Source organism: Sminthopsis crassicaudata, chromosome 2 (assembly GCF_048593235.1).
Source record: "Sminthopsis crassicaudata isolate SCR6 chromosome 2, ASM4859323v1, whole genome shotgun sequence".
Taxonomy (NCBI): Eukaryota; Metazoa; Chordata; class Mammalia; order Dasyuromorphia; family Dasyuridae; genus Sminthopsis; species Sminthopsis crassicaudata.
The window spans coordinates 219,797,125-219,814,644 of record NC_133618.1 but is presented as its reverse complement, the minus strand read 5'-3'; the positions used below and the strand labels follow the sequence as shown (position 1 = coordinate 219,814,644).

The 17,520-nt window shown below is 33.0% G+C and overlaps 2 pseudogenes; one reads left to right on the top strand and one right to left on the bottom strand.

Moving 5' to 3' along the window:
- Nucleotides 1–9,622: 9,622 nt before the first annotated feature.
- On the bottom strand, nt 9,623–10,566 carry LOC141553360 (olfactory receptor 2AG2-like; annotated as a pseudogene).
- A 5,008-nt stretch (nt 10,567–15,574) lies between these two features.
- On the top strand, nt 15,575–17,286 carry LOC141553359 (adenylosuccinate synthetase isozyme 2-like; annotated as a pseudogene).
- The last annotated feature ends 234 nt before the right edge of the window (nt 17,287–17,520 follow it).

The window sequence follows — 17,520 nt, the reverse complement described above, 5'->3', positions numbered from 1 at the left end:
TTTCACAATTCCACTAACAATGTATTAGTAGTCCAGTTTCCTCACATCCCCTCCAATATTCATCATTATTTTTTCCTGTCATCTTAGCCAATCTGAGAGGTATGTACTGGTACTTCAGAGTTGTCTTAATTTGCATTTCTCTGATCAATAGTGACTTAGAGCACTTTTCCATATAATTATAAATGGTTTTAATTTCCTCATCAGAAAATTGTTCATATCCTTTGACCATTTATCAACTGGAGAATGGCTTGAATACTTATAAATTTGAGACAATTCTCTATATATTTTAGAAATGAGGCATTTATTAGAACCTTTAAATCTAAAAATGTTTTCTCAGTTTATTGCTTCTCTTTTATCTTGTTTGTATAAAAACTTTTTTTAACTTAATATAATCAAAATTATCTATTTTGATCAATAACGATTTACCATTCTTCTTTGGCCACAAATTGCTTTCCTCTCCACAAATCTGATAGGTTAAACTATCCTTTATTCTTCTAATTTGCTTATAATATCACTTTTTATGTCTAAATCATGAACCCGTTTTGACTTTATCTTGGTAGATGGCATTAGATATGGGTCAATTTCTGGTTTCTGCCACACTAGTTTCCAATTTTTCCAGCAGTTTTTGTCAAATAGTGAGTTTTTATCCCCAAAGCTGAGATTTTGGGGTTTGTCAAACACTAGATTACTATAGTCATCGACTATTTTGTTTTGTGAACTTAACCTATTCCAATGATTGATTATTCTATTTCTTAATCAATACCAAATGGTTTTGATGATTGGTGCTTTGTAATATGGTTTTAAGTCTGGCACAACTAGGCCACCTTCATTAGCATTTTTAAAATTAATTCCCTTAAAATTTTTAAACCTTTTGTTCCAGATGAACTTTGTTATTATTTTTTCTAGATCCATAAAATAATTTCTTGGGAGTTTGATTGGTATGGCACTGAATAAGTAGATTAATTTAGGTAGTATTGCCTTTTTTATATTAGCTCAGCCTACTCATGAGCATTTGATATTTTTCCATTTGATTAGGTCTGATTTTATTTGTGTACAAAGTTTTTTGTACTTGTGTTCATATAGTTCCTGATTTTGCCTTGGCAGGTAAACTTCCAAATATTTTATATTATCAACAGTAATATTAAATGGAATTTCTCTTTGTATTCTTGTTGTTGGACTTTGTTGGTAATATATAAAATGCTGATGATTTCTGTGGATTTATTTTGTATCCTGCAACTTTTGCTGAAGATGTGAATTGTTTCTAGTTTTTAGTTGATTCTCTAGGGTTATCTAAGTATATAATTATATCATCTGCAAAGAGTGATTATTTGGTTCCCTCTTTACCTACTCTAATTCCTTTAATCTTCTTTTCTTATTGCCAAAGCTAACTTTTATAATACAGTATTGAATAGTAATGGTGATAGTTGGCAACCTTGTTTCACCCCTGATCTTATTGGGAATGGTTCTAGTTCCCCATTGTATATGATGCTTGCTGATGGGTTTTAAATAAATGCTATTGATCACTTTAAGGAAAATTTCATTTATTCCTATAGACTGTACTGTTTTTAATAGGGATGGGTGTTGAATTTTATCAAATTAGTTTCTGCATCTATTGAGATAATCATATGATTTTCATTAGTTTGATTGCTGATATAGTCAATTATGCTAATAATTTCCCTAACATTGAACCAGCCCTGCATTCCTTGTATAAGTCCTACTTGGTTATAGTGTATTATTCTGGAGATGACTTCCTGTAATTTATTGAGAAACTCTTGAATAAGAGCTAGTGATAGAATTTTGTTATTCTAATGAGACCTTCCCCAACTATTATCCAATTTGCTTTGAGCTACTTTAATCAATTCATTAGCAGGTAATTTGTTTTATGCTAGATGAATTAAATTTGTGCCTTTGAAGAAAATGAAAATAAGGAAACACATTTTCCCAAGATCAAACAACTGGTGTGTGTCTGAGAGAGAGAGAGAGAGAGAGAGAGAGACTTGGATACTTTATGGATTTAAATGGCTCTAATTACCAACTATTGAAAATATTTTTTTACAATGTATAATATGATTTAATACCAACTTCTTAAAAAATTACAGGACTTTATACTACTGAATATGAAGAGTACCTCTTTCCAATTCCCATAATGTTCCCAAGCATTTTTACTCTCTCCCAACTCCAATTCCCAAATGTAAAACAAACAATTATTTAAAACACGTTCTATTTTTACACTTTGACAGCTCTGTATTCTCACTGATGTGAAAGAGTAAGCCAACCATGCCTACTTATTTTTTAAAGCTGATTTCATGTACTTCTGAAAATCTTGGACAAGAGATTTATCTTTTTAAAACTTTTTTTTGACATTGTGCAGATATTAATGGAGCAATGTTTATAGGTTATTTCTTGATATTACTATGTAGCTGCATGTGTTTTTTCTAGTCATACATGTATATCTTTTACAGCGTCTTTTGAATACTTCTCCATTTCTACCATGTAACTTCCTTTTATTTCCAGTCACTGCTCTGTGTTATTGAATGAGTAACTCACAATTTTATATGAAAGCAAAATTTTATTAATATAGTTAATTTGAAATAGTGGATTTTTCCTTCCTTGATACTTTCAAGTAGAGAGAGATTGAATTGACATGTGGGAAAAATAAAAATTACACATTCAATGATCTTCACATAGGTGATTATTGAGCTACATTTAAAATTTTTGAAAAATTACAAAAATTGAGAGAAGCATCACAATACTGGAGTGGGACAAATTTTATGTTAGTTTTCAAAAGGGGGAAAGTGTATCCTTCAAGCTATAGACTGTTGATTTTGACTACAATTCCTTCAAAAGAATTCTAGAATGCATTACGAAGTGTGAGTTTTGTTACCTGGTCATAATTATTACCAGGAATTAGAGAAGTCAAATATTTTGTATCTCACTAGAATTTCTCTTATATTGGCCCTTCTGAATGCCCTTATGGATAGAATGCAATAATAGTGTTGAAGTAAGAATAAAAGGGAAAATTTTATTATTGTATTCCATGAAATGATCCAGACAGTGGAAACAAGCCTAGAGAGAATTTGCAAGCTACTGGCTGTCAGCTAATAATCAATCAAAGACATGTCTAGATTCCTACAATTTTGGTTTTTGGATGCCTTTCCCCAGCACCTTCTTCAGTGCACCTAGTATATCCTTATTTCTCAAGCTGTAGATCAGGGGATTCAGGGTTGGAGTAATAACAGTAGAGAACACAGAAAGGATATTGTCCTGCTGAGGGTTGTGGTAAAACGGGGCAGAATATACATGAATACAGCAGCTCCATAGTAGAAGGCAAAACTCAGCTTCTAAAAGTGAGGAAAAAAAGCAAAAAAGAGCTCTGACCATATCACGATATGATGTAGACAAGGAAGATCAGAAGACAAACCCAGAAGTTAGCAAAAACAAAATGACCATAGGTAAAGCTTCAAAATGGAAGCATATGAACTGGGCTCAGATTCAAAAGACTCTTGGAAACATTCAAACAAGGCAGATAAAAGACAAATAGGGAGGAAAATGGGAGCTTTACAGGAGAATTTTAAAGGCTTTTTGGGGAAATGGCAACCATTTGGAAAAGAAAGCACACAAATTCTTGAAGAAAAAAGCTTAAAAATTAGACAAAATGGAAAAATATACTAAAGAAGACAACTTCTTAAAAATAAATCTGATGAAATAGAAAAAGAAAAAATATATACTGAAGAACACAGCTTCTTAAAAATAGAATTGGCAAAATGGAGAAAAAAATCCACTGAATAAAACAATTCTCTTAAAAGTACAATTGGTCAAATGCAAAATGAGGTAAAAAAGCTAACTGAAGAAAATCATTAAAAATTGGAATTGGACAAATGAAAGTGAATGATTCAATGAGACATCAAGAAACAATCAAACAAAATTTAAAAAAATAAAAATAAAAGAAAATCTAAAACACCTCATTGGAAAAATTACTGACTTGAAAAATAGATCTAGGAGAGACAATGGAATAATTATTGAATTACCTGAAAGCTATAATGAAGAAAAAGAGCCTGGACAACATCTTCAAATAATCAAGGAATACTGTCATTATAACAGAGTAAAATAGTCATTGAAAGAATTCACTATTTACCTCCTGAAAGATACCCACCCCCCAAAAAAAAAACAAACTCCATGGAATATTATGACTAACTTCCAGAATTATAAAGGAGAAAATACTGCAAGCATCAAGAAAGAGAATTGAAACATTGAGCAATTCCGATCACAATTGGGATTACTGAAGAGTTAGCAGCTTCCACATTAAAGGATCAGAGGACCTCAAATATGATATTCTGGAAGGCAAAGGAACTTGGATGACAAATAAGAGTCAACAACACAGCAAAATTAAACATTATAATAATAAATATTAATAATGAAATAAATAATAAACATAATAAACAAAATATAAATAAATAAAAAAGCAAAATAAGCATATAAAATATGGAAGAAAATAGGGGATTTTAAACTCTTTCTTATGAAAACACCAGAACTGAACAGAAAATTTGATCTCCAAATATAAAACTCAAGAGAAGCATAAAAAGATAAACAGGAAAGAAAAAAAAAACTTTTTTAAAAGTTAAAATCTTCATACCCTTACATGGGAAAATGATACTTGTAACTCTAAGAACTGTATCTTTATCTTATCAGGGCAATTAGAATGGATATACTTAGGCAGAGCATGTAGGCATGTTAACTTTAATGTGATGACATAAGAAATAAATTAGGAGTGGAAAAAGGATTGTATTGGAAGAAGAGAAAAGAGAGGTAAAATGGAGTAAATTGCATCACTTGAAGAGGCACCAAAAAACCTATTGCAATAGAGGGAAAGAAGGGAGAGAGATGAGCATTGTTTTGAATATTAGTCTCATTAGATTTGGCTCAGAGGGAATATCATATATATGTAGTTTGGCATAGAAATTTGTTTTACCCTATAGGAAAGTAAAAGGGGAAAGGGAAAGGGAAGGGCAAGGCTAATAGAAGGGAGGGCAGAAGTAGAGGGAGAAAGGGGTAAGAAAAGGGTGAAAAAATGGAGACCAATGTGAGAAAGGTGGTGGTTAGAAGCAAAACACTAGTGAAAAAGGAAAGGGTAAAAGAAGAGATAAAAGTATAAGCTGAAAAAAATAGGATGACAGAAAATACAATAAGTAATGTTAATAGTGAATGACATGAATTCTCTCATAAAATGGAAGAGAATAGCAGAATGGATTGAAAATCAAAATCCTACAATATGTAGTTTATGAGAAACACATTTGAAGCAGAATGATAAATATAAAGTAAAGATAAAAGTCTGAAATGGAATATATATACTTCAAGTGAAGTTAAAAAAAAAGAGGGGTAGTGATCCTAATCTCAGAAAAAGCATAAGCAAAAATAGATCTAATTATAAATTATAAAAAGGAAACCACATCTTGTTAAAGGGTATCATAGATAATGAAGTAATATCAGTACTAAAGATATATACACCAAGTGGTATAGCATCCATATTCACAGAAGAGAAGTTACGTGAGTTGCAAGAAGAAATAGATAGTAATGTTCTAGAGGGGGATCTCAACATCCGTATATCAGAACTGGATAAATTTAATCACAAAATAAATAAAAAAAATTAAAGAGGTGAATAGAATTCTAAAAAAGTTATGTATGATAGGACTTCGGAGAAAATTGAATGAAGATAGAAAGGAAAATACTTTTTGTCCTCAGTGGTATGTGGCACAAAAATTAACCATGTTAAAGTTCAGGCATAAACCTCACAATTCAATGCAGAAAGCCAGAAATAATAAAAGTATTCTTTTCAGATATGATGCAAGAAAAAATTCATGCAATTAAGGGCCATGGAAAAATAGATTAAAAACAAATTAAAAAATTCAACGATCTAATCCTAAAAAGTGGGTCAAATAACAAATCATAAAAACAATCAACAATTTCATCCAAGAGAATGACAATAATGAGACAACATACCAAAATGTAAAGAATGCAGTCAAAGAGGTTTGGTTAACTTGATTAGAAAATGGAAAGAAAACCAAATTCCCAGTATCAAAATGAAAAGGGTGAACTTATCACCAATGAAGAAGAAATGAAAATAAAGAGCTATTTTGCCCAATTGTCTGCCAATAAATCTGATAATCTAAGTAAAATGATGAATATTTATAAATATATAAATTGCCCATATTAACAGATAAGGAAATAAATTACTTAATATCCCTGGGTTAGAAAAAGATAATGCAGATTAAAGCATATTATTTTTCATGTATCTTGTTATTTTTTTTCTATCTTGTGATTTTTCCATTCTGTTCTGATTCTTCTTTAACAAGACTAATAATATGAAACAAATGTTTAAAATGATTATAAAGGTATAGCCTATATCTGAATACTTGCTATCTAGGGAAGGGATAAGAGAAGTGAGGGAATTAGAAAAATTTGAAACTGGTTTTATTAAAAAAAATAATGTTGAAAACTAGTTTTACATGTAATTGAGAAAATATTATTAAGAAAAAAAAATGAAATACTCAAATAGGGTTCCAAAGAGGTGGACACAACCAAAATGATTCAACAACTAGTAGAAGACCATAAAGCTTTCATGCTTCTATAATTTTATTCCCTAAGCTAGATTTGCTATAGACCATGATGCCAGCTATGGGGTTAAAGTACATGAATTGCAGGTGGAATTTTCAGGCGAAATTCTGGAAGGTTGAGTCCTGGCATTGGCTCAGGTAGAACTGTTTTGTTTTCTTTTGCCTAGTAGGTGTTAATTTCTTCTTGAATGAACTGTATCCCATCATTTAAGCTTGGTTCAAAACAAGTGACTTACTATATGACTCTAGTCTAAACCTGACCTAAAGGTAGGGGAATGTTTTCCTCTTACATTAAAGATATGTTCCTGTTATTCTTTTATTGATCATACTGTGATCAGTGTGAACACAATATCAGATTTTTATCTCAAAGGCTAATATTGGAACATATCTGAGATACTATAATAAAGTGTAAGTACTGAGCTATTTAGCCTAGAATTTCAGTTCTTTCTATATTCTGAACAATTAAGTAAATGAGTATTTTATCTTTTCATCTATCTTTATTAGTGATTTATTCATATAGGACTTTAAATCCTTTGACATCTCACAATTGTATGAGAATATTTAAGCAATGATGTAAAATTTTGTGAAACCAGGCTATAATCCTATTATTCATTAGTATCATAACTGGTTTCTGTTCTTTGTTAATGAAAAGAAATTCAATATTATTAGTTATCTTAAAAGATGAATGAATTATGATTTATCTTGCATTTTTTTAAAGAAATATCTACCTTTACTCTGGGTTATTATTTAAACATGACTATTAATTGAAAATGTTTCATAATTAGCAACTTATTTAGTTCATATTATTTAGAATGATTACTCAATGTATACATCCCATTCTAGAATCTTCTTTTGGCATAATTGAAGTTAATAAGACAATTCTTTGGAAAATTTATTCTTCTAATAGATTATATATATATACGTATATATATATATATATATATATATATACACACACACATACAGAGAGACAGAGAAAGAGAAAGATATGTACCAACGTTTAGAAATTGGGTGACAGGGAGAATAATGATTTCTTGAGCATTTAAAAGAAAGAAAGACTTTGGAGGAAAGGTAATGAGATTTTTTTTGGATATGTTGGTTTATGAAGACTATGGGGCATCTGATTTGAGTTGTTCAAAAAGCAGCTGGTAAAAGGAGTTAGGAACTTAGGAGAGAGATTGGGGATGCATATATTGATCTGAGAATCATCTGCACAAAGATGATATTTTGAATCTATGTGGTATGATGAGACCTGAAATTGAGAGGATATAGAGAAAAGAGAAGGGTGCTACACAGGAGAGAGAATTGGGGGAATTCCTATTGCAATAATTTATATTTCTTCCAAAGTTGAGAAAAAAACTACACATGTTAAAAAACCCAGGATATTTCCTTGGAACTCCCAACATTCCTCTGTTCTTTAGCTTATTTTGGAAAATGTAAAACATTGAAGGAATGAATAAAGAAAATATTTAAAAAGAAAAACAAAGAGGAAAAGAAGACTGAAAAACTGTTGAGTAAAATTGTTATTTTAAAGAAATAACTTTATTTTATCTATCCTTTCCCTCTCTTATCCAATCTGCTTTGAGATACTTTAATCAGTTCTATAGCAGGTAATTTTTTTATACTAGGTGTGGATGAAGTTTATGCCTTTGAAGAAAATAAAAATAATAAGGAAACAGTTAAATGACTTTCCCAAGTCAAACAACTGGTGTGTGTATGAGGTTGTATTTTTAGTCAGGTCTGCTTGGCTCTAGAAAAGGACATTCTATTGATCCTGGAAGGAGAGGGAAAATGCAAGAGGTTTGACCCAGGAGGGAAATTTGCTGCAGACCCCCCATCATAGTGGTAGTTTAGATTCAGGAATAACCAAAAGAGATTTGGAGTTTTATGGACTCAAATAGTTCCATTAACAACTATGAAAAGTACTTTTACAATGTATGGCATTATTAAATGCCAAGTTTTTCTTTTTAAATACAGGTGTTATATTACGAAATATGAAGAGTACCTCCTTCCAATCCCCATAATGATCCCAGGAATATAACTCCTTTTTAATCCTAAAATCCAAATGTGACTCAAAAATCATCCAGATCAAACACTATTTTTATATTTTGACAGCTTAGTATTCTCATTCATGTGAAAGAGTACCACATCCATTCCTATGCATCTTATACAAATTATTACATGTCCTTCTGAAAATCTTGGAAGGAAATTTAAAATTTTTCTTGACATTACATAGACATTAATGGAACAATGTCTAAAGATTATTTCTTGCTATCACTGTGTTACTTGCCCATATTTTTCTAGTTATGCATGCCTACTTATAGCACCTTTCCACTGTATCTTCAAAATAATTCTCCATTTCTAGTGTAATTCTCCATTTCTAGCATGTATCTTTGTCTCTCTTGCTCATTGAGTGCCCCTCAACTTTATTTGATGAAAGTATAAACTAATTAACATAGTTGATCAGAATTGAATTTCCCCTGGAAATAGTGAATTTATCCTTTTGTGATACTTTCAAGTAGAGACTGAATGGACTTTTGGGAGAAATTACTATATAGGCAATGCTATTCACATAAGTGATTGCTGAGCTTTATTTGTGATCTTTGAAAAATCATGAAGATTGAGAGAAGCATCACAATACTGAGAGGGACAAGTTTTAAGTTATTTTTCAAAACTGAATATGTGTATTCTTCAAAAAAATAGGCTATTACTTTTGATTACAAATCCTTAAATAGAATTGCAGAATGCATTATTAAGTGTGAATTATGTTACTTGGGCACAATTATTGCCATGAATTAGAAAAGTCAAATATTTCATATTTTACTCAAATTTCCCTTTTATTATACCTTCTCTCTTGTGGATAGAATGCAATAGTATCCAAGTAAGAATAAAAGAGAAAATTTTATTACTATGCCATATGAAATGATTCAGACAAGTGGAAACAAGCCTAGAGAGTATTTCCTAGTTACTGGCTATCAGCTGAGAGATCAAGCAAAGACATATCTAGGCTCCTACAATTTTGGTTTATGGGTGCCTTTCCCTAGCACCTTCTTCAGAGCATCTAGTACATCCTTGTTCCTCAAGCTGTAGATCAGGGGGTTTAGGGTTGGAGTAATAACACTATAGAACACAGAGAGAATATTATCTTGCTGAGGGTTATGGTAAGAACTTGGCAAAATATACATGAATACAGCAGCTCCATAGTAGAGCCCAACCACTGTCAGACGGGATGAGCAGGTAAGGAGAGGTTTCTGTCTCCGTTGTGTTGATGGCATATGAAACACAGTAGTCAAAATTAGTGCATAAGAGGCAAAATAGGAGAGAGGGGAATGAAGAGGAATGTCACTCCCATTGTGTATATTATGAACTGATACTTTGTGATGTCAGCACATGTGAGCTTCAGCAGTGGAAGGATCTCACAGACCAGGTGGTGAATCTCCCAGGCTCTACAGAAAGGGAAGTGCATAATGTATGTGACATTCACAAGGGCATTTAAAGATGCTGAGAACCAGGATGTGGCCATCATGGACCAGCAAACTTTGGGTCTCATGAAAACCATATAGTTCAGGGGATGCTGAATGGCCACATAGCGGTCATATGCCATGAAGGCCAACAGAATGTCTTCAGCTCCTCCAAGTATCATTATCACAAACATCTGAAATCTACAGCCTGAAAAAGAGATGGTGCTCTGTCCATGCAAGTAATCCACTAGTGTTTTGGGGGAAATGACAGTTGTAAAGAGCAAATACGTAAATGAGAGCTGGCTGAGTAAGAATTACATAGGCACATGGAGCCGCTTATCCCTAGCAATCAATAATAGCAGGAGGCCATTGTTGATTATGGCCACCAGGTAGAGGAAGGCAATTGTGGCCCAAACCAGACCAGGAGACTTACTGTCCTGCAAAGTTCCAATGAGGAAGAAAATGTTCTCCAAGGTGGTGTTCCAGAATTCCATTGCATAGATTAGTTTTTGCTGGATCACAACAGAGAGATAAATGCATAGGAATGACAAATCCAAGAAAACTGTAAATATGTGATGTTACAGGCCATTAAAAGTCTTGAAGTGTTAAGCTAATGTTGTGAGAGTCTTCCCATTGTCTAACTGGACTCATGCCAACAATTATTGTTTTTACTTTCTGATAAAACTATTTCCTATCTAAGAATTGACAGAGATGACCATCAAATTGAACTAAATAAAGGGTCATGAAATACTTTAAAATATATGTAGAAGTATAAATCTCTAAACCAGTGGTCCTCAAACTTTTTATATAGGGGGCCAGTTCACTGTCCCTCAGACTGTTGGAGGGTCAAACTATAGTAAAAAACTCATACTCTGTCTCCTCCCCTCAGCCCATTTGCCATAACCTAGCAGGCTGCATCTGGCCTGCAGGCCATAGTTTGAGAACCCCTGCAGTCTAAACAGTATTATTTTGCTGTACAAAGCATATAACAACTTTCAAAATATCTGGAGCGATATGACAGAATTATTCCTTTAGATTTTCTTAATAATTTTTTTTTTAAATTCTTGTTTGGGTTTGTAATGTTTATTCTTTTCTGTCCCAAAACAATTTATTTATTTATTTGTTGTGTTTTAATTTGAGAAGTTCAAGTGGGCAGGGAACTTAGAATGAATTTTGAAGGGGAGTAGTAAGAAGAATAGATATTCTATTTGTTTCAGTCCTATGATGTTAGGTTCCTACTAAGTGCTAAGTCGGTACTTAACAATTCTCTAGTTCCGGCCTTTAGGGAAGTTTTACCCCTGTGAACTCCTGGGGAGGAGCTTACATGTTTAGGAGGAGCAAGTTCATTGGTTGAAGTATTTTTTTCCCAGAAGCCCCTGAGTGCCCATTCTCTGGGAGGATAAAAGAAGACTCCATTGAGCAAGGGGAGAGTCTTGTCTGGGCCAGAGTTGGGGCGGCTCTCTGGAGGAAAAAGGTCTCTGCTCTAGGTCAGAGTTGGCTACCGAGGGATTGAGTTGAGACAGCAGATCTCCTCCCAGAGAGCGATCGGCAGTTTCTGTAGACAACAGAACATTACACTATGATATTATGAGTTTATGTTTTTGTTTTACCTTCCTTTAATTTTGTTTTTCTTTTCCCCTAAAATTCAAATGATAGGAATTTTTTTGAAGATGAAACAGGAAGAATAAGAGTTGTGAGAGAAAGAGAAACTGAAGTTCTAGGTCAGAGATAAATGGCTTCCAGAACTCTGATGGCAACATCCTTTTTGCTTTCTGACAAATTTACTCATTCTATTTCATGATGGCCTCCATGTAGTTAATGACAATGATAAAACAGGTAGGATTGATTTCCATGCCCAGTGTATGAAAGGGAACTCTGTGTTCACCTATTATATAAAACTGTAATCTTCATTTTCCACCTTTTTCAGAGCAATTGTTTTCATTTAATGGTTTCTGTGTATTTGTGACAATGTTCCAAGGAGATCATACTAAAAATTCTCTGAAGGTTTTTTAAGCAGATAGAATAGGCTAATTTTGTCACAAATATACTGTTGTTCTGTGGCAATAAGCACCTGTATATTTGAAGCTGTGTAAGTTTGTTTTTGGAGTGATTCACATGATTATGTTCACAACAATTCTTGTTTTTGTGCATTGATTGCCTCAAATCTTGTCTCTTCTGACTAAATGCAGTATGTTCTTCCCATTTCACAATCTGTCATTAAATTGTTTCCAAACCACAACTATAAACATTTTTTCAAGTCATTTAACTAAAGATATTTTATGTATTAAATACAATTTATAAAGTAAATTTAATATGAAGTTTTTCAGATATCAGTATAAATGTAAGATCTTGTTAGATTGCTTTAAATTTTTACAAAATAATTATATAAAATATTTGTAATTTTATAAATACAATTTAAAAAATTTATGAAGTTTTAAAATTATAAGAAGATAAATTGGTTTAATATATGAACATAATTATATAGTATAAATTTGAATTTGAATTTTTTTGGGCAAAAGTATTATAGTTCATGTAAGCATTTAATATAGTTACTAAATTACTCCAGTGATTCACAGCATATTTGTTATTGCGGCTGTTGGTCTTGAAAGAGTTTGCAGAACAATAAAATACCTTGGAATGTACTGTTCAGTATTGAGTGGGCATAATTTTCCATAAAAGAGAAATTAAACAAATTCAAACTATACATGTTCTAGAACCCTTTTATCTAGATTGATCCTATGCCTGAGGTTCATGGGGAAACTTTGTAGGGATTGGGTGAGAGATAAGCTGTCTACAATTGCTTCATAAATTAAAACCTTTGTTTAATTTTGCATTGCAATATTACTAAATACTGTTTGTTTGATTATTTATATTACATATATCTGTTTCTATGGATAGCCAATTTCATTATGCAAAGTTCCCATGACTAATGTTCAAGAAAATATAGTTAGAACAATTGAAGAAGGCAGGACTGAAGGGATGAGGCAGAAAAGTCCATTAATTTTTACTGGATAGAACCATAGATCCAAACACTTCTTCACAGTGATCAGCTACTTTATGAAGTAAAGCTGTGTTAACAGGGAAAAAAAATGTTTCTGAATTTCTGGGAAACAAAGAAACCATTGAACTTAATTAAATCTTCTACCTTCAGATCATGTACAAACTTCAAGGTAGAGTGTCTATCAATGACACTTGTGCCTAAGCAGGTCTCCTTCTGTGTATATATTTATGGTATGGAACCATTATAATAGAAATGCAAAGACATACCTGTAGCTAATATTCTTGCTTTCTGTAATATTTTATTTAAAATGTAATATTCTCTTGTTGGGGTTTCTTGGGGTTCTCTGGGAGCAACCTTCATTTCAGTTTAGCAATCACCACAAGTGCAGCCAGGACTAAGGCCCAAATCCTTTCAATACATACAATATCTTTAGTTAAATAATGACTTGAAAAATGTTTATAGTTGTGGTTTGGAAACAATTTGATGACAAATTGTGGAATGGGAAGAACATACTGCATTTAGTCAGGAGAGATAAGATTAGAGGCAATTAATGCACAAAAACAAGAATTGTTATGAACATAATCATGTGAATCACTCCAGAAATAAACTCACACAATTTCAAATATACAAGTGCTTATTGCCACAGAAGAACAGTATATTTGTGTCAAAATTAGCCTATCATATCTGCTTAAAGAACCTTTAGAGAATTTTTAGTGTGATCTTGGAACATTGTCACAAATACAGATCAATGTATATGTAGGGCAATCAGATAATTTTTCACAATATTTAATCACACCCTTTTCCCAAGAAATTTAACCTTCCAATTTTAAAGAACTGTGATAGCATAATTTTGCAGTTACTTTCTGGGATTATGGTATTTTTGCTTTACTACCCCTCCAAAATAGGATTCCATTCTGAAAGAGAAGGTGAAAGTCCTAGTGGAATGTTTCTCTACTTTCAATTCTTAGTGATGACAAAGTATTCTTTGAAAGAATAGCAGTGAATTTGGAATTCAGAAGATTATGAACCATATCTTATGTTTTTCAGCATAGAGAGGGTGAACTATCAGTACATAATGAATATATATTTAATGACACAAGCAATGTTGTTGTTTCTTGTGTGTGTGTGTGTGTGTTACTAAGGAAATTCTACTTGGTGAGAGGAGAATCATTAGGAAGTGATAGTAGGATAAGAAAAGAAAAGAATATTACTTTAAGGAGAGAAAGAAAACATCTGAGAAAAGAAAGCTAGATTCTAATATGTATTAGGAAGTTTGAGAATAGACCATATTATAAAGAAGAATCACTTAGTTGGAACTAATATACTTTAAACTGAAAAGGACAGATACAAGAGGAAAATGTATGCATGGAACTACTAATCTAGTTAACATAAAAAGCTTTTAAGTTCAATTTATTAATAAGTGTATTTCTCAGGAGAAATAAAATAAGTAATCCAACAATAAAATAAAGAACCTATAAAATGTGTATATAAGCCCAAAGAAGGATTAAAGGGTCAAATAGTACTAACTCATAAAGAAAATTTGTCCTTGTAGATTCAATTGAAATTAAAGGAGATTAAATATTTATGATAAGAGTAGCTTCTAGAAGAGTACACCATATTCATAAAAGTTAAAAGAGGAAGGGAATTAGCATTGCATATTAAGAAGTTATATACATATGAACTTATGTAATATCCTGGAAGCTGCAAGGGGGGAATATAGTCTAGAACATTTGGGTGATTGTGATAGATAGAGAATCAGAGCTGGCATGACTGTGGGAATATAATTCAAATAAGCTAGACAGAAGGAATAATTTACACAAGAAGTTTGAGAATCAGTTCACATATATGAGATAGCAGTATGATGGTAGAGTGATAGGGAACTCCCATACAACCTGGACATTGCATTGGTGTTTGAGCAGTTGAAAATTTTATGCTTTGATTAAATGGAAATTTTTATTCTTTAAATTACAGATGAATCAACAAGGAAATAACAGTTGATGAACTTTGCTGGCCCTGATTTTGAGTAATGATGAGGAAGTGCTTACTCAAGAAAAATGATGGGAATTTGAGGGATGAGTGACTACTTTATTATAAAGTTTGTGCTGGAGAAGAAAAAAAATTCCACACATAATTCAAAAGCCATTTAAGACTTTTGTATTTATACTCTACCCAAGATAGCAAACAACTAATATCAATAGTGGGCCAATTTTGACCTCTACTTATAATCAGGAAAAACAAATGTAGTCTTAAAGCCTCAAACCCAAGTTAAAACCTGATGCCTTCTGGGGTATCATCCAATTTGAGGTGACATTTAGCAGAAAGTTTGAGAAAATAAAAATTGAAAAACATTTCATTAACTTCTTTCCCCATCTTTTTTCCCCTGAGGCTATATTAACAGTTTACTGGACAAAATTGGACTTAGCTATTGCCCAAAGACAACAGGCTTCTCTTAGGACAAAGTATAATCACAAGGCATTGAATATCTAATGTAAATTGTGAGATAGAAGAAGATAATGTGATGGACATCTCTTTGATCATTACATAAGAGCAGAAATTATTTTGGGGGGCTAGTAGAGACCTGAGTAATTCTATTGAAGTAAGGGTATGAGTGAGAAACTGCTTTCAAAAAATAAAAATTATCAGAGCCTCTTTCCTTTCCCGAGTGTCGCCTTCCCTGTGTGCCCCTCTGCAACAACCATATTGCTTGGCAAGACTGGTCCTGCCGGGGCCTCGGTGCCCAACAGATAGTGCAGCAGCCCGTCTGCTTGGCCAGGAGGAAAACGAGTGACGGTGGTGCTGGGCGCACAGTGGGGCGACGAGGGCAAAGGGAAGGTGGTGGATCTGCTGGCAGAGGGCACCGACATCATTTACCGCTGCCAGGGAAGAAACAATGCTGGCCATACAGTTATTGTGGATTCTGTGGAATATGATTTTCATCTCCTACCAAGTGAGATCATCAATCCAAATGTCACTGCGTTCATTGGAAATGGTGTGGTAATTCATCTACCAAGATTATTTGAAGAAGCAGAGAAAAATGTGCAAAAGGGAAAAGGTCTTGAAGATTGGGAAAAAAGACTTATAATTTCTGACAGAGCTCATATTGTATTTGACTTCCATCAAGCAGCAGATGGCATTCAAGAACAACAGAGACAGGAGCAAGCTGGAAAGAATTTGGGTACTACAAAAAAGGGAATTGGCCCAGTTTATTCCTCTAAAGCTTCTCAAAGTAGACTCAGGATCTATGATCTTGTTTCGGACTTTGATGGCTTCTCTGAGAAGTTCAAAGTTTTAGCTAATCAATATAAATCTATATATCTCACTTTGGAAATTGATATTGAAGGTGAATTACAAAAACTCAAGGGTTATATGGAAAGAATTAAGCCAATGGTAATGGATGGAGTCTATTTTCTCTATGAGGCTCTTCATGGCCCTCCAAAGAAAATTTTGGTAGAAGGTGCGAAAGCAGCTCTGCTTGATATTGATTTTGGTACTTATCCTTTAGTGACTTCTTCAAATTGTACTGTTGGAGGTGTTTGCACAGGTTTGGGTATGCCTCCTCAGAACGTGGGTGAGGTATATGGAGTTGTTAAAGCATATACAACTAGAGTTGGAATTGGAGCCTTTCCAACAGAACAGAACAACGAAATTGGGGAATTATTACAGACCTGAGGTAGAGAATTTGGTGTGACCACTGGAAGAAAAAGAAGGTGTTGCTGGTTGGATCTTGTTTTTCTCAAGATTATATTCTCATATGATTAATGGATTTACTGCGTTGGCTCTTACCAAATTGGGTATTTTGGACATGTTTACAGAAATAAAAGTTGGAGTTTCCTACAAGTTAGATGGTGAAATTATACCTCATGTTCCAGCAAACCAGGAAGTCTTAAAGTTGAAGTACAATATAAAACTCTCCCAGGATAGAATACAGACATATCAAATGCAAGGACATTTAAAGATCTTCCTGTCAATGCACAGAATTATGTTCAGTTTATTCAAGATGAGCTTCAAATTCCAATTAAATGGATTGGTGTAGGAAAATCCAGAGAATCAATGATTCAGCTCTTTTAAGGACTGCTGATGCAGTGAAGAAGCACACTCCTCCCTCCTAAAAGGAAGAGAAAAAACCAAAACACTGCTTATTCTCAAACATTTTATTTTAAATCTGCAAAGCCAAGGATATGGACATTGAATGGAAAAAGTCCTACAGTTGTTTTCAGATTTTAGGATCAATGGCTGCTTTGGAAAGAAACTTTGGCATATACCATTGTCAGCTTTCTTTTGCTGACATAACTGCCAGATTGTTTTTGCTCCTGCTGCTCATAGTGCCACATTTTCTTTTAATGTTTAGTCATAATATAGTTCACATTTTAAAAAAAATTCTAATATAGAGGGGCAGCTAGGTGGCATAGTGGATAGAGCACCAGCTCTGAATTCAGGAGGACCCCAG